At 41.6% G+C, this 18299-nt stretch overlaps 1 non-coding gene across 1 annotated transcript in view; it reads right to left on the bottom strand.

The window, feature by feature from the left end:
* The window catches only part of LOC100590908, a 106472-nt gene that overhangs the window by 25498 nt on the left and 62675 nt on the right, over nt 1–18299 (bottom strand). Inside the window, exons 4-6 of the transcript XR_004029586.1 lie at nt 18094–18236; nt 13652–13746; nt 2252–2305 (exon numbers count right to left, since the gene is read on the bottom strand). This is a non-coding gene — a transcript (uncharacterized LOC100590908). The remainder of the gene's footprint in view (nt 1–2251; nt 2306–13651; nt 13747–18093; nt 18237–18299) is intronic.

The following is an 18299-nucleotide window of genomic DNA, read 5'->3' as shown; positions in this document are numbered from 1 at the left end:
TCACAAGGCCAGGAGTTAGAGACCAGCCTGGCCAATATGGTGAAACCCCGTCTCTACTAAAAATACAAAAATTAGCCAGGTGTGGTGGCAGGTGCCTGTAGTCCCAGCTGCTTGGGAGGCTGAGGTAGTAGAATCGCTTGAAACCAGGAGGTGGAGGTTGCAGTGAGCTGAGATTGCACCACTGCACTCCAGCCTGGGCGACAGAGCGAGACTCTGTCTCAAAAAAAAAAAAAAAAAGTGCAATAACTTAATGCCCATAATTATAACTTCCAATCTAGGGCTGAGAAAAATGGCCTCTCATACCGCTCTGACCCTATTCTATTGAAAGAAAAAATAGGTGGACCTTTACCTGAAATATGAAATAAAATTTCAATTTCTTCTCTTACCAATCCCTGAAAGCACCCTGTTTTCCTCAGCGGGGTTTTTTTTTTTCTTTGAGACGGAGTCTCGCTCTGTCGCCCAGGCTGGAGTGTAGTAGCGCAATCTCGGCTCACTGCAAGCTCCGCCTCCCGGGTTCACGCCATTCTCCTGCCTCAGCCTCTCCGAGTAGCTGGGACTACAGGCGCCCGCCACCACGCCCGGCTAATTTTTTGTATTTTTAGTAGAGACCAGGTTCCTCAGTGGGTTTTGATAAGCAGAGTGCTATCTGTGTGCAAGGTACTCTTCTTTTTTTTTTTTTCTTGAGATGGAGTCTCGCTCTGTCGCCCAGGCTGGAGTGCAGTGGCGCAATCTCGGCTCACTGCAGGAGCCGAGGGTTCACGCCATTCTCCTGCCTCAGCCTCTCCGAGGAGTAGCTGGGACTACAGGCGCCCGCCACCACGCGCGGCTAATTTTTTGTATTTTTAGTAGAGACCAGGTTCCTCAGCGGGTTTTGATAAGCAGAGTGCTATCTGTGTGCAAGGTACTCTTCTTTTTTTTTTTTTTTCTTGAGACGGAGTCTCACTCTGTCACCCAGGCTGGAGTGCAGTGGCGGGATCTCAGCGCCACTGCAACCTTTGCCTCTGGAGTTGAAGTGATTCTCGTGCCTCAGCCTCCTGAGTAGCTGGGATTACAGACGTGCGCCGTCACACCCAGCGGATTTTTGTATTTTTAGTAGAGAAGGGGTTTTGTCATGTTGGCCAGGCTGGTCTCAAACTCCCGACCTCAGGTGATCTGCCTGCCTTGACCTCCCAAAGTGCTGAGACTACAGGTGCAAGCCACTGTGCCCGGCCCCAGGTACTGTTCTTTATGCTTACTTACTAATTTAATCCTCACAGCAACTCTTTGAGGTAGTTACTATTACTAACCACATTTTATTTTTTAGATGAGGTGAGTGAGGCACAGAGTAAAGTATTTGCTCAGGGTTACACAGGCACTAGTAGGGCAGTCAGAATTGGAAAATTCAGGCCATCTGCCTCCAGAGCTGCGATCCTAATCACAAGGGGGCTGTGGGAGGCAGGAGGGAAGTTCTAAAAGAAAAAGGACCATCCTTTGTTAGAGGTGTTGTCATGATATCTGGTTTGTGTCCTAATTGATATTTCCTAGACCTGGTTTTGCTGAAGGCAATTCTCTTTTCACACATTATTTTGTCTTACCCATTCTCCTTAACTAGGCACTAATTTTCTAATCTTATCCTAATTACATTTCTTTCCTTCCCAATGCTTTGACTCTCAGGGTCGAAGTTTTGTTTGGTGGCTAGGTCTAGTGGCTCATGTCTATAATCCCAGCTCTTTAGGAGACCAAGGCAGGAGTATGCCTTGAGGCCAGGAGTTCAAAACCAGACTGGGAAACATAGCAAGACCCTTATCTCTGCAAAAAATGAAAAAATTAGCCAGGTGTGGTGGCACATACCCACAGTCCCAGCTATTTGGGAGGCTGAGGCTGGAGGATCACTTGAGCCCAGGAGTTCCAGGTTGCATTGAGCTGTGATGATCCACTGCACTCCAGCCTGGGTGACGGAGTAAGACGTTGTCTGGAGTTTTGTTTGGTTATATATGCTCGTTGAGATAGCTTGAAATGATTTATTTCATGGTAACTCTCACATCTATCCCTGTATACAGTCTTATTGCTCACACTGTATCCTCCTCCAACACCCACGCACAGAGGATGCACTGGAGCATATCTTTACAAAAATTAAATTAACTTTTTTTATTTAAACATTTGGAAAAGTTTTTTTCCCCAAAAAAGTTTGCCCAGCAATAATTTCTTTTTTTGTTTGTTTGCACCAAGTAACATTTTAATCTTTAGAGTTGCTCCAAATATTCTGACATACCTTATATCTTGTAGCAGGCTTCTGTATTACACTGCTGGATCCTGAGTTGATGAACTGGGGATAGAAATAAGCATTTATAAACACACAATGCCTTATGATAATCCCCTCAATAGCTTCTTTCCCTAGAGCCAGTGGCCTTCCTAATATCCAAAGTAGCACTGAATGAATTTCTGAAGAAAGTGATTTTAACATGAAACACCCTATTCGATGTCTGTAATGACTGCTAGTACAATTTCTAAAGCATAGATTCACTATTTGTCTGTTATAGGGATGAAAAATGTTTTAAAGTTTCTGGTCATTAATGAAACCTTTGCATAGGTGATGGGACTTAGGGAGCTCACAATGATTTTATGAGGACAAGTTGTAGGCACTTCACTTGTTTTAATTGTCATTTATTGATCCCTTGAAGTGAATTATTAGAAAATATTTCCTAGTGGCTAGTGTGGTGGCTCTCACTTGCAAGAAATATGTTTCCCCCATGTTATAAAAAAATTTCGTCAGTGGGAACAGTTTCAGAAAACATTAGATCTGAAGATTTATAGGTTGCCTTCCACAAATATCATACCCTAAGTGCTATCATCACCTTCTGGCACTAGTTGAAAGGATTGTTGTTTCTGGTATACCAAGAATTAAATTTTTTCCAGTGTCATATACCTGTCTTCAATCTGCCTGCAGCAATAACAAAAGATGATTCAAACATACTAAGAAGGGGACTGGGGATCCTTCAGCCCAGGAAAATGAAATCCTGTCATGAAGGCAGAATCATCTTAGCTTGTGTTTGTTTACTTTTACCTCTGACACTTTATTGCTGTGTCACTCTGTGAGAGTCACTTAAGTTCTCCAAGCCTCAGTTTCCCTGTTTGTCAAATGGAGATGAAAGCTATCTCATGGAGTTGTTGTGGCAATTAAGGTAAAACGAACTTGAAGTGCCTTTTGGAGGTGCCTGATACACAATAGATATAAAATCGAATAATTATTATCTATGGCTAAATATCTGTCATATGCTCCTCTTCTATATCTTGGGCTGAGGATTCTTTCTAGATGATTTGCAATAGGTGATTCATTGTATTATTTCAGTTTAAATGATTTGTCTTTATTACATACACTCTTTCCAGAAAGTTCTCAGTGTTGGTAAGTGTCTTCCACTTGAGGACTCCCACTATAAGAAAGCCTTAGAGAAAATAATGTCTTTTATCCAGAGCAGAGATCACCAGGCCCTTCTCTGGGTGAAATGACTGTACAGGGATGTCTCAGGGGCCTTTTCACAAAGCAAAAGGGACTGGATTATACTAAATCTCTCCCTTGAAGCCCTGTTTTTGGTTGAAAAGTACAAAGTTGTGGGTAAGGAGGTAATAAAACTCTCTTCTATGGAGAAATTTAACCTTGGGTAAACTTCTGTTTCTGTCATTGGGCATGCCCTTGGTGGGAATTTTGGCAACTGCTACCGTGGAATTATTATAATACCCTTATTCAAAACATCTACTTTAGAAATCTCTGTTTAATTTCCCCAAATTCCTCCTGTGCCCCTAGGTCTCCTTTTTTTTTTCTCTTTCTGTATACAATCTCTCTAAAAATTGCCTCTGTAGCCCCAGACATTAAGCTAAGGCCTTTGGATTTTTCACTCTGCAAAAGATAAGCCTTTTAGTTACCCAAATAGCCACTCTCCTTATTATTCTTCAAGCATACTCCTTTAATATATTTCCCACATAGGCACCTCACCCTCTCAAGAAAATTATTAAAACATGCAACAAACATAAGGCATTTCTAAGTCTGTATTCACACAAAAATGGGCTCCTTTAAGTTAGAGATTGGGTCTTTAGCCCATTTCTAGACACTTGAATTCAGTAGAAAAATATAAATGAATTGAAAGCAATAATACCATGGTTTACTCACAAAAAATGATGACAAAAATGAGTAAATTACTACAGCAATTATAGGGATAGGACCAGAACCACTTGAATCCTCTCTTAGCAAAATCCAATGAATCCAGAGAGTTCCCAGTGCACTGTGAATCAGGCCAATCATTATTTGCATAGCCTGTGAGAAGAGAGAGCCAACATTATTACTCAAGTCAAATCTATCACACATGATTACAGTCTGGGTGATTGAGAGGTTAGGAGAATGTTCGCTTTACCCTGGTACTTCTGAAGCAGTAGTGAAAGAATTGTGTGTGAGAAGGCAGGCTGAATAGAGAAATGGCAGCCACAGTTAGGTGGTGGGGTCTCCTCATGTATTTAAACAGGGAGTATTTGCTTTTGTTTCATAGCAACCTTCAGAGATAACTAATATTTATTTTTCTAGTTGGTTCTAGTTAAGTGAAAAGCAGAGGCCTATTTGTTTGGCCCAAGACACACAACAAAAGGAGAGCTGTTGGCTCTGAGGACCCTTAAGGTTCTCCTTGATATTTGTCTCTGTCCCATAGTTGGTTCTCTGAGGCCAGCTCCAGCCTGTAGACTCAGCTCTTGTTCTCCACTGCGAATCCCAAATAGGAACTTTTGATCTTGCCTTACTTCCCTCATTCTCTCTTGTTTGTGACTTGGACCTCAGTTTCTCTCTGCTCTGCCTGCTCCTGCTACCAGTGCTGACCTTTGTAACCAATCTGGATCACAGCTCTAGACCTTGTTCAAAAAAGCAGGCAAGCAGGCCCTCTAGTGACTCCTGGTTTTCTATAGCTGTTAAGTGAAGCGGTTCTCTGGGGCCTGCTTGGAGCTGGGCTTTATTCTCCAGCCGGAGTAGAGCCACCTGCACACACCAGTGACTAGATGTGTGCAACCACTGAAGGGGCCGTATTGGAGATTAAAACCCAACATCACCTCCCCTGCAACTACTTTATCACCTGGTGCCCATTCTTTCTCTCTGATCCATTTAGGTAGTTTTAAGTGAATTAGGCTGGGTGCGGTGGCTCACGCCTGTAATCCCAGCACTTTGGGAGGCCGAGGCGGGCGGATCATGAGGTCAGGAGATCGAGACCATCCTAGCTAACACGGTGAAACCCCGTCTCTACTAAAAATAGAAAAAATTAGCCGAGCATGGTGGCGGGCGCCTGTAGTCCCAGCTACTCGGGAGGCTGAGGCAGGAGAATGGCGTGAACCTGGTAGGCGGAGCTTGCAGTGAGCCGAGATCGTGCCACTGCACTCCAGCCTGGGCGACAGAGCGAGACTCTGTCTCAAAAAAAAAAAAATAAATAAAAATAAGTGAATTAAAGCTATTTCAGTCAGATTACCTTAAAATTCATGTTCATAGGGAATATATGGGTTTCTGTTCTGGTATTCAGATTATGTAAAAGTATATTATTCAGAGTTCTCCAGAGAAACAGACCCTATATATTTTATATATACATATATGTGTGTATAATATATATTATATGTTAGTAAAAGGAAAATAAATCTTAGGACCTTATCTTCACAGGTATGGGACAAAGGACAGAACTCAAAGTCATCCCTTTGCTCACCTGAGACAAATGCATATCTGATTGCTTCCTCTGCCCTATGTTTATTTTATCTTATGTAAACATGCAGATTTATTGGACTAGACAAATGTATAAGTAACTATTCCTGTACCCCCATCTTATGTGTAAATTGTGTATTCAGGGAATGGCTAATGAAACACTCAAGAGGATGCAACTGCTTGCCTCTTATCTAGTCACGCCCTTAAAAAAATTTCTTCCTCTTTCCTCAATACCTGCACTTTTGCCTTTGAATACTGAGGTCTCCAGACCCTCTTCAGAAAAAGTATGGGTCACAATTTTCCCTGTGGTTCTGGGTTCTTTCTCAGGCATGTCCTTAACCTTGGCAAACAAATATCTTAAAATGATTTAGACTTGCCTCAGTCATTTTGATTTACTCTGTATCTGTACATGTACTCTGTAAATTTTGGCTGGCAAGTCCAAAATTTATAGTGTGGGGCCAGCAGGCTGGAGATATGGAAGAGCTGATGGTGCAGATGAAGCTTGAAGGCAGTTTTCTGGAAAATTCCTCTTGCTCCATGTGGGGAGGGATGAGAGAAATGGAGGGGGGAAGGTCAGCCTTTGTTTCACTCAGACCTTCAACTGATTGAATAAAATCTACCCACATTATGAAGGGCAATCTGCTTTACTCAAAGACCAGCGACTTAAATGTTAATGTCATCCAAAAACACCCTCACAGGAACAGCCAGAATAATGTTTGAACAACTATCTAGGCACATTTTGACAGAGATAAGTTGACACATAAAATTACCCATCACAAGTCAACTTCGTGTCCACTTAGCAGTCCACTTAGCAGTCCACTTACACGTCTCGTGAAACCATACTTCATCTCCAAAGAAAGATATACTTTTGCCTAACAGCTGTCATGCATACAACAAGACATGCGCTAACACTTTTCCAGAGGAGGATGCAAAATTCTTGAGTGACGTTTACTCTTCTGTTGAAATACCACAACTTAAAAACTATAATATAAAGTCAACACATGTTATGTTACATGATAAGGGGATAAGAGAGGGAAGAAAACAAAGGTATGTAATACAAACACACAAACATGTTCATTAAAAAAAGGAAAAATACTCACGACAATTACAGTCCCTATTTCTGTAACTGGCCACATGGTTATAGCTGGTATTTGTAATTATTTTCTCCCACTACCCATTCCATATTTCCTTTGCTTTCAGCAAGCACCTCAGCAGGCTGTGATTATTTACTTGGTGGGTTGACCCAAACCATCACTCCTGAAGAGTCTGGGCCATCAGTAGTCCTGTTCTAATTGGGTTGTTGTAGTTTTCCATTGACCTTAATCACAGGACATGGTAATAGGAGATGCCCTAGGGGGCTTCCTGTATTACTAATGTACACTTCCTTAACTGTGAAGAAATAGGCCAAATTTCCTCATGGTAGTCAGTATCAATAACCCCTTCCAGCACAATAACTCCCTTCTTTGCCAACTGATTCAGAGATAAAAAGTCCAAAATAGCTAGTTGGCAGTCCTAACTTCCAGTTCAATGAAATCATTATTATGTCTCCTGGTAGAAGCATTTCTTCCATTGGAATAAAGACATCTGACAAGCACAGTATAATGTTTCAGGACAGGAAGCAAATTTTTGCTAGTAGGTAATTATGGGTAATAGTGAGTGGTGTCACTCCCATTTTCACTCCCTGATTTCTGGACCTGTGGATCCTAGCTGTAGGAGAAACACTCTGCTAGTGAACCTTACCCCAGTTATGCAGGATATTGCCAGCTAGCTGGTGCTGTAATTGTCTTCAAAAGTTCATTCCATCATCCTGTCAAACCAGCTGCTTCACAATGGTGGGGAACATAGTAAGACCAGAAAATTACATGAGCTTGAGCTTATTGTTGCACTTCACTTGCTCTGAAGTGAGTTTGCTGATCAAAAACAATGCTGTGTGGCATTACCATGGCAATAGATACGGCATTCTGTAAGTCCATGGATGGTAGTTTTTGCAGAGGCATTGAATGCGGGGAAGGTAAAACCATATCCAGAATAAGTATCTATTTCAGTAAGACGAAAACACTGCCCTCTCCTTGATAGAAATGGTCCAATGTAGCCATTCTGCCACCAGGCTAATCACCCCAGGGAATAGTACCATATCAGGAACCCAATGTTCATCTCTGCTGCTGGCATTTTGGGCACTTATCACTGACTGTAGCCAAGTCAGCCTTGGTGAGTGGAAGTCCATGTGGCTGAGCTCATGCATAACCTCCATCCCTGCCACTGCCACCATGGCCACTTTGTTAATGGGCCCATTGGACAATGATGGGGTGGCTGAGAAAAGAGGCTGAGTGGTATCCACAGAACGGGCCATCCTATCCACTTGATTATTAAAATCTTCCTCTGCTGGCTGGGCATGGTGGCTCACGCCTGCAATCTCAGCACTTTGGGAGGCTGAGGTGGGTGGATTACCTGAGGTCAGGAGTTCAAGACCAGCCTGGCCAACATGGTGAAACCCCATCTCTACTAAAAATACAAAAATTAGCTGGGCATAGTGGTGCGCACCTGTAATCCCAGCTACTTGGGAGGCTGAGGCAGGAGAATCGCTTGAACCTGGGAGGGAGAGGTTGCGGTGTGCCGAGACTGTGCCACTGTCCTCCAGCCTGGGTGACAGAGAGAGACTCCATCTCCCCGTCTCAAAAAAAAAAAAATCTTCCTCTGCTGAGGTTGCTCTTTGGTGGACATTAACGTGGGACACAAATATCTTTATGTGTTTTGCCTATTCAGAAGTCTATCCACAAACCTGTTCTCCAGACTCCTGTGTCACCACTTTTCTAATCGTATTCGTTTCAAGTTCCTGACATTCCAGCCACACCACTGGCCACAGCCCATGAATTAGTATACAGTCACACACCCGGCTATTTCTCCTTCCAAGCAAAATATACAACCAGGTGTACTGCTTTAAGTTCTGTCCACTGGGAAGATTTTTCTTTATTATTTTCTTCAGGAATGCCCCCAGAAAGGGGCTATAGTGCTGCAGCTGTCTACATCTGGGTTGTGCCTGGGTATCATGCAACCTTGGCTGGTCATGTTTCTTTACCTGACAAGATAACCCAAACCTTTAATCCTGAAGAGTCTGGGCCATTCGTAGGCTTGCCTGGATTGAGTTGTAATTTCCCATTGACCTTAATCATGGGGCATGACAGTACTAAGAGACACCCTAAGGGGTCTCCTGTATTCCAGACATATTCATTGTTACCTCTATTCATTGTGAAGTAATGGTCCAATTTCCCCTTGGCATCCTGGATTGATCACCCTAGCTAACATCGTTAACTCTCATTTTTGGCTGTTGACTCAGAGGCATGAGGAGTCGAAAGTGGCTGGGTGGCAGCTTTAACTTTGAGTTAAAGAAGTCATTGTTGTTGCTCCTGGTAGAAGCACTCTTCTCTCTGGAACTAAGACTTCTATACCAGACATCTTGTTAGTTTGACAAAAATAGAGCATGAAGTCACAGGGACAGGAAGCAAAAATTTTGCTAGTGGGTCACTGGGGTAATGGTGAGTGGTGCCACTCCTGCTTTTACCCCTTGATTCCTGGACTTGTGAATCCTGGCTATGAGAGAAAGGGTACTAGATATTGGATGCTGATTTAGAGCATATACAGCCTTCTAGAGAACCTTGTCCCAGCCCTGTAAAGTACTGTCATCAAGCTGGCACTGTAATTGTAACTTCAAAAGGTCATTCCACCATTCTGTTAAGCTGGCTGCTTCAGGATAATGGCAAACATGACAAGACAGTGAATTCCATGAGCATGAGCCCACTGCTAAACTTCTTCGGCTATAAAGTAAATTCCTTGGTCAGAAGCAATGTTGCATGGAATACCATGATGGTGAATAAGGCATTCTGTAAATCCACGGATGGCAGTTTTGACAGAAGCATTGCATACAGGAAAGACAAATCTATGTCCAGAATAAGCACCTTTCAGTAAGGACAAAATGCTGCCCCTTTCATGATGGAAGTGGTCCAATATAATCAACCTGCCTCCAAGTAGCACCGTGGGGAATGGTGCCATAGTGGGGGCTCAGGTCTCTGCTGCTAGCAGATTGGGCACGCAGTGGTGGCCATATCCAGGTCACCCTTGGTGAGTAGAAGTACATGTTGCTGAGCCCATGCATAATCTCCATACCTGTCACCATGGACACTTTTTCAATGAGCTCAATGGTCAATAACAAGGGTGGCTAGGGAAAAAAGCTCACTAGTGTCCACACAATGGGTCTTATCCTATCCATTTGATTACTAAAAGCCTCCTCTGCTGAGGTCACCCTTTGGTGAGTATGCACATGGGACACAAATATCTTCTCATCCTTTGCCCACTCAGAGGTCTAGCCACATACCTCTTCTCCATTTTTTTTTCACTAATTTTCCAATCATGTTCCTTCCAAGTCTCTGACTGTGCATCCAAACCATTGGCTGCAGCCCATGAATCAGTATATAATCTCACATCAGGCCATTTCTCCTTCCAAGAAGAGTTCATAACCAGGTGCACTGCTTGAAGTTCTGCCCATTGAAAAGATTTCCCTTCACCACTGTCCTTCAGGAATGTACCAGAAAGGGGCTGTAAGTGCTATAGCTGTCTACTTTTGGTTTGTGCCTGGATCATGGGGTACTCCTTATGAGGCCATAAGTGAAGACTGCAAGAGAGAAGGCAACATAGCAGGAGTAGGAACCATGGGCATTTGGGCTACTTCTTCATGTAGTTTACTTGTGCCTTCAGGACCTGCTCAGGCCTGATCATATATGTACCACTTCCATTTGATGATGGAGTGTTGTTGTGCACACCCAGCCTTATGGCTTAGTGGGTCAGGCAACATCTAGTTTATAATGGGCAGAAAAGGTTGTATTGTTACTTGATGGACCCTGGTTAAACATTCAGTTTCTACTAAGGCCCAGTTGGAGGCTAAGAGCTGTCTTTCAAAAGGAGAGCAGTTATCTGTGGAAGATGGCAAGGCCTTGCTCTAAAATCCCAAGGTCATTCATTGTATCTTATCTATAGAGGCCTCCCTCTCTGTCACTGTTACCTCAAGTACCATTGAGTTTGCTGAGTCATAAGACCCCACTGGCAGAGCAGGTTGCACGGCTACCTGGATCTATTTCAGAGCCTTCTCCTATTCTGAGGCCCACTCTAAATTAGCATCTTTTTGTGTCACTTGGTGGATAAGCTAGAGTGGGACACTCAAGTGAGGAATGTGTTGCCTCCAAAATTAAAATAGGCCTACTAGGCATTGTGCCTCTTTCATGGTTCTGGGGGGGTCAGGTGAAACAACTTGGCCTTTAGAACAAATATCTTGTCATGACCCACACCATGAGAGCCCTGGAAATTTTATTGAGGTAGAAGGATTTACCCTGGGTTTTACTCATATTCTCCCCCATTCTCTGACATGCAAATATCTTACCAATAAGTCCAGAGTAGTTACTGGTAATTAGGTCCAGTTACCATAATGTCATTAATATAATGGACCAACGTGATATCTTGTGAAAGAGAAAGGCAATCAAAATCCCTGCAGGCTGAATTATGACATAAGTTTGGAGAGCTAATATACTCCTGGGATAGGACAGTAAAGATGTATAACTGGCCTTTCCAGCTGAAGGCAAACTCTATCTGGTAGGCCTTATAGACAGGGATGGAGAAAAAGGCATCTGCCAGATCAATAGCTGCATACCAGGTACCAGGAGATGTGTTAATTTGCTCAAGCAAGTAAACCGTATCTGGTACAGCAGCTGTAACTGGAGTCGCCACTTAGTTAAGCTTGCAATAATCCACTGTCGTTCTCCAGTATTCATCTGTCTTCTGCACAGGCCAAACAGGAGGGTTGAATGCAAATGTGGTGGGCATCACCACCTCTGCATCTTTCAAGTTCTTGATAGTGACACTCATCTTTGCATTGTCTCCAGGAATGCAGTATTGGTTTTGAGTTACTATTTTCCTAGGTAGAGGCAGCTCTAAAGGCTTCCATTTATCTTTTCTCACTATACTCCACAGGTTAAGAAACCAATTTAGGGAGTCTGCCAGCTGCAAAGTTTGTCTATTCTAATTGTTTATTCTGGAACTGGGGAAATGACCACTGAATGGGTTTGGGGACCAACTTGACCCACTGTGAGTTGGGCCTGGGCTAAAACTCCATTAATAACCTGCCTTCATAAGCCTCTACTCTAAATGGAGGGCCACAGTGATGGTATGCATCTCCTGGAATCAATGTCAGTTCAGAGCCAGTGTCCAGTACTCCCCGAAAATTCTGATTATTTCCCTTTCCTCAATGTACAGTTCTGCTGGTAAAAGGCCATAGGTCCCACTGGAGAAGTATGGGAGAAAGATTAACAATATAAATTTTAAGTAGTATATCAGGGTCCTTTCTTGGTGGGGACATGGCCTACTTTCATTCAATGGGTGTGGATCTGTAAACTGGCTTAAGTCTGGGAGTTGATTGAGGGGTCATAATTCTCTGTTTTTATGTTTTGAGGTAGACTTTTGTTCACTTGACCAGGAAGTTTTCTGCTTGCACAGATCAAGTGAGAATTTAGTAGTCTTCCTATCTATTTCATATCTAGGAACACTATGATTAACTACCCAACACCATAGATCTACAGAAGTCAGACTGTTCTGATTCTTGTTTTGACTTGAACCAATGAGAGGTCATCTGTAAGCTGGAGACCCTGGCATGCTAGTAGCATGGCTCAGTTCAAAAGTTAGAAGACCTCAGAACAAAGGAAGCCAATGATGTAACTCTCAGTCCAAGGCCAAAGGCCTGAGAACCTGGGGGGCCACTGGTTTAAGTCCTGGAGTCCAAAGGCCATAGAGCCTGAAGTTGTTGTCGAAAGACAGGAGAAGAAGAGTATGTCCTAGTTCCAGCAGTAGGCTGACATATTTGCCTTTTCTCTGTTACTGTTCTCTCCAGATTACTAGCAGATTCGATGGTGTCTACCCATATTGAGGATGGATCTTCCCCACCTGGTCTATTCAGACTCACATGCTAATCTCTCCTGGAAACACTCTTGCAGCAAACACACCCCAAAATAATGCATTATCAGGTTTCTAGGTATTCCTTAATCCAGTCAAGTTGATACCTAAAATTAACCATCACAGATCCTAAACCCTTCATCCTCCCTTAGGTGGTAGATCTCACTGGTAGGTCAATAGGTGGCCAGTAATAGGCCTATACCTTCTCAAACACATTGTCACCACCATCTTCCAGGCCAGATAAGCAGATGCGAAGCAATCAACCTAGACTTAAAACACCATTGTATTGGGAACACCACCAGTTCCCTGCCCTTCCTATATATGGGGCTGTACTGCATATAAGTATGCCCTGCATTCTGATAGTGTACTGGGTAGGTCTCAACCAGCTGGAGATAATAATATATTTGATATGTTGAGAATTTTCCTAGTGCAAGCTTTAATGTTGCTGACTTAAATGCAAATGTGATTCAAGGTCCCACAAATATTGGTGGATAATACAAAAGGGTATAGTATTCTAAGATTGAGGAGAGCTGAGCGGGAGATCATTGAAGCAGAATGTGACCCACCTGAGCTGAATGTAAGGGGCACATGTTGACAGTACAGCGCCCTAGGGTCTACAGCCTTTTCTGGTTTTAAGCCCATTACCTGACCACTTTATGATTGATGAGCTTTGATTCAAACTGTTTACAGACGCAGGTAGAAAATGGACCTTTCATATATCAGCAAACTCAGAATGTATTTGTTAGAACCCTGGGTGGGTTGTGGTAATGTTGAACTATTCCGGAATGTTTTTTGGGTCCGTCACATTTGAGTCCAATTAGCTTTAGGCTAGTTATCATCACCTTAGGACACTTTTGTCAATTCTCCTTCCTTTGGGGAAGATGTGGTCAATGTCTTTTCCTTTTTCTATTAGGAAGAAGAAACACTAGTCATTTATTAACCCAAGTAGCACTTAGTCCTTACCCCCATTGCTTTGGTGCCTTCTTTTAGGATAAATCTTCTTGGCATTCTAACAAAGATATTGTATAGCAGTTATAGAGGATGAATGGACTCCTTTTCTGTAGAGAAATATAGGGAACAAGTAATACTAATTATTATTTTGAGATAAGGCACTTGAAATGGAAGCCTCTGATTTTCCACTACTTAGTAATTCCTTGCAAAAAGCTTTTTGCATCAACCCACTGATACTATTCTCTGCTAAACAGCAATAACTTCCTGGCAAAAGCCAAAAGCTACCTCTTAGATTTTATTCTTCTATAATGACCTTTAAATGAGACTGAGTAGATACCTTTTGATGTAGCTGACCCACTCCCATTATTTTCATCTTTCCTAGAGATGTAAACGGTAACAGAAAAATGTAAAATGTGGTATGGGGTGTAAAAGTGTAGAGGTTTTGTATGCAAGTGAAGTTGAGTTGTCATCAGCTTAAAATAGGTATACCTATAAGATTTTTTATTTAAGCCTCATGGTAAATACAAAAGAAAGCCTATAGCAGCAACCTACAGAATGGGAGAAAATCTTTGCAATCTACCCATCTGACAACAGGCTAATATCCAGATTCTACGAAGAACTTAAACAAATTTACAAGAAAAAAAAACAACCCCATCAAAAAGTGGGCAAAGGATATGAACAGACACTTCTCAAAAGAAGACATTTATGCAGCCAACAGACACATGAAAAAATGCTCATTGTCACTGGTCATCAGAGAAATACAAATCAAAACCACAATGAGATACCATCTCACACCAGTTAGAATGGCAATCATTAAAAAGTCAGGAAACAACAGGTGTTGGAGAGGATGTGGAGAAATAGAACACTTTTACACTGTTGGTGGGAGTGTAAACTAGTTCAACCATTGTGGAAGACAGTGTGGCGATTCCTCAAGGATCTAGAACTAGAAATACCATTTGACCCAGCAATCCCACTACTGGGTATATACCCAAAGGATTGTAAATCATGCTACTATAAAGACACATGCACACGTATGTTTATTGTGGCACTATTCACAATGGCAAAGACTTGAAACCAACCCAAATATCCATCAATGATAGACTGGATTAAGAAAATGTGGCACATATACACCATGGAATACTATGCAGCCATAAAAAAGGATGAGTTCATGTCCTTTGTAGGGACATGGATGAAGCTGGAAACCATCATTCTCAGCAAACTATCACAAGGACAGAAAACTAAACACCTCATGTTCTCACTCATAGGTGAGAGTTGAACAACCAGAACACATGGACACAGGGTGGGGAACATCACACACCAGGGCCTGTCGGGGGGCTGGGGGAGGGATAGCATTAGGAGAAATACTTAATGTAAATGATGAGTTGATGGGTGCAGCAAACTAACATGGCACACGTGTACCTATGTAACAAACTTGCACGTTGTGCACATGTACCCTAGAACTTAAAGTATATATAAAAAAAACTAAAAAACCAAAACAAAAAAAAGCCTATAGCAGATATGAAAAAGATAAAAAAAATCAAAGCATATCACTACAAAAATTCAACAAATCACAAAGGAAGCCAGCAAGATTGGAAGAACAAAGGAACTACAAAACAGTCAGTAAACAAATACCAAAATGGCAATACTAACTCTTCACTTGTCAAACATTACCTTAAATGTAAATAGATTAAATTCTCCAATCAAAAGACAGAGTGGTTGAATGAATGAACAAATAAGACCCAACTCTATGGAACCTCTAAGAGACTCACTTCACCTTTAAAGACACTCTTAGACTAAAAGTGAAGGGATGGAAAAAAGATATTCCATACAAAGGGAGACGAGAGCATGGGTAGCTATCTTATATGTGTCAAGATAGACTTTAAGTAAAAAAACGTAAAAAGAGACAAATAAAGTAATTATATAATGATAAAGGGGTCAATTCATCAAAAGGACATAACAATTGTAAATATATATGCACCCAACATTGGAGCACCATATAAATGTGTGCATATATAGAATATTAATAGATATGAAGGGAGCAATAAACTGCAATTCAATAATAGTAGGCAACTTCAGTATCCCACTTTCAGCAATGGACAGATCATCCAGGCAGAAAATCATTAAGGAAATCCTGGACTTGAACTACACTGTAGACCCAATAGACCTAATATACAAATAAAGAACATTTCTCCTAATAGCAGCAGAATACACATTCTTCTCAAGTACTCATGGAACATTCTCCATGATACATCATATATTAGGCTCCTCTCAAGTTGTATTAGTCCATTTTTTGCTGTAATAGAATACAACAGACTGTGTAATTTATTGGCTCAAAGTTTTGGAAGCTGGGAAGTCTAAGATTGAGGAGTTGGCATCTGGCAAGGGTCTTACTGTTGCGTCATCCCATGGTGGAAAGGCAAAGGGATGGTGAGAGATAGAGAGGCAAAAGAGGACCAAACTCTTCCTTTTATAATGAACCAATTCCCTCAGTAACAAACCCACTTCAGTGATAAAGGCATTAATCCATTTATGAGAGCAGAGACATCATGGATGAATCACTCTTAAAGGTCTTGCCTCTTAATATTGATAAAACGGCAACTTAATTTCAACATGATTTGGGAGGGGACAGACCTTCAAACCATAGCATTTATCCCATAGCCCCCCAAAACATATGTCCTCACATACAAAATGCAGTCATTCCATCCGTAGAGACCCAAAGTCTTAACTTGTTCCAGCAACAGATCAAAAGTCCAAAGTCAAGAGTATCATCTAAATCAGATATAGGCATGAGATTCAAGGCACAGTTCATCCTGAGATAAGTTTCCTTCCAGCTGTGGGCCTGTGAAATCGAATAAGTTTTGTGCTTCCAAAATACAATAGTGTGACAGGCATAGCATTGACATTTTCATTCTAAAAGGGACAAATAGCAACAAAGAAAAACTCAACTGGGTAAAGAATGTTAAATCTCAAGTCTTCAGAATAATCTGGCTTCACTCCATGTTCCACCTCCTGGACACATTGGCATCGAGATAGGAAATGAATCCTATATATAGAAAACCCCATAGACATGATGACATGATCCTGTATGTAGGAAATCCAATAGATTCCGCCAAAAAACTATTAGAACTAATAAGCAAATTCAGTAAGATTTCAAGGTAAAAACCAACATATGGCTGGGTGTGGTGGCTCATGTCTATAATCCCAGCACTTTGGGAGGCTAAGGCAGGTGGATCACTTGAGGTCAGGAGTTTGAGACCAGCCTGGCCAACATGATGAAACCTTGTCTCTACTAAAAATACAAAAATTAGCTGGGCATGGTGGCACACATCTGTAGTCCCAGCTACTCAGGAGGCTGAGGCATAAGGATCACTTGAACCTGGGAGGTGGAGGTTGCAGTGAGCCAAGATCATGCCACTGCATTCCAGCCTGGGATGACAGAACAATACTCCATCTCAAAGAAAAGAAAAAATCAACATGCAAAAATCAGAAGATTTTCTTTATACTAACAATGAACTATCCAAAAAATAAATTAAGGAAACAAACCCAGTTACAGTAGTATAAAAAATATGTAGAAACAAATTTAACCAAGGAGTTAAAAGATTTATATACTGCAAACTACAAACCATTGATAAAAGGAATTGAAGAAAATACAAATAAATGAAAAGCTATTTCATGTTCATGGATTGGATGAGTTAATATTGTTGAAATATCCATACTACCCAAATCAGTCTATGGATTCAATGCAATCTCTAACAAAATTCAATCTATTTCTCAGAGAAATAGAGAAAAAATCTGAAATTTGTATGGAATCACAGAAGACCCCAACTAGCCAAAGCAATCTTGAGCAAAATGAACAAAGCTGAAGTCATCATACTACATAATCTTGAAATATATTACAAAGCTATAATAATCAAAACAACATGGTATTTCCATGAAAACAGACACAGTGACCAATGGAACAGACTGAAGAACTCAGAAATAAACCCACACATTTATGGTCAACCGATTTTTGGCAAAGATGCCAAAAGCACACAATGGAGAAAGGACAGCCTCTTCAATAAATGGTGTTGAGACAACTGGGTGTCTACATGCAGAATAATGAAATTGGGCCCTTTTCTGACACCATATACAAAAATCAACTCAAAATGCATTAAAGACCACTCTGCTTATCCTTTACTTCCTGCTTGTACAGAGTCTGAACATTATCCAAAGGTGAGACCTTAGGATGTTTTCAGGTCTTTTCTGAGCATGTGTCTAGCCCAGGGCCTGTCTGTGGCCTTCTAGATTATCAGAAATATGTGGTAGTTTGTTACTCAAAGCATCTCATTCCCTGGCCTTTTCTCCCAAACTTTTCAGTTAGTCCATTATTTGCCCCAACCATTATTCCTTGCCTCAGAAAACAATGACTATTATGTTTTTTCCTTTACATGTTTTTGACAAATGCCACTGCTTACCTGACCTCTGGGATAGTTCTATTTTAGGCAAGGTAAAGGCGGGTTCTCTGAGCAGTTTCCCTATGGAACCACCAGGCAGATCTAACAAGCAGCTGCAGTTCTTTGAGGATAAGATTTGCTTTGCTCCCTCTGTTACTGGGTACCTACACAGAGAATGAAGGCTGTTTTATTCAAGGGCACTGATGAGCTGGGCAGTGGGAAATGAG

Source organism: Nomascus leucogenys, chromosome 4, assembly GCF_006542625.1.
Source record: "Nomascus leucogenys isolate Asia chromosome 4, Asia_NLE_v1, whole genome shotgun sequence".
Classification (NCBI taxonomy): domain Eukaryota; kingdom Metazoa; phylum Chordata; class Mammalia; order Primates; family Hylobatidae; genus Nomascus; species Nomascus leucogenys.
Note: the sequence above shows the minus strand (reverse complement) of the source record. Positions and strands in the feature narration are given on the sequence as shown.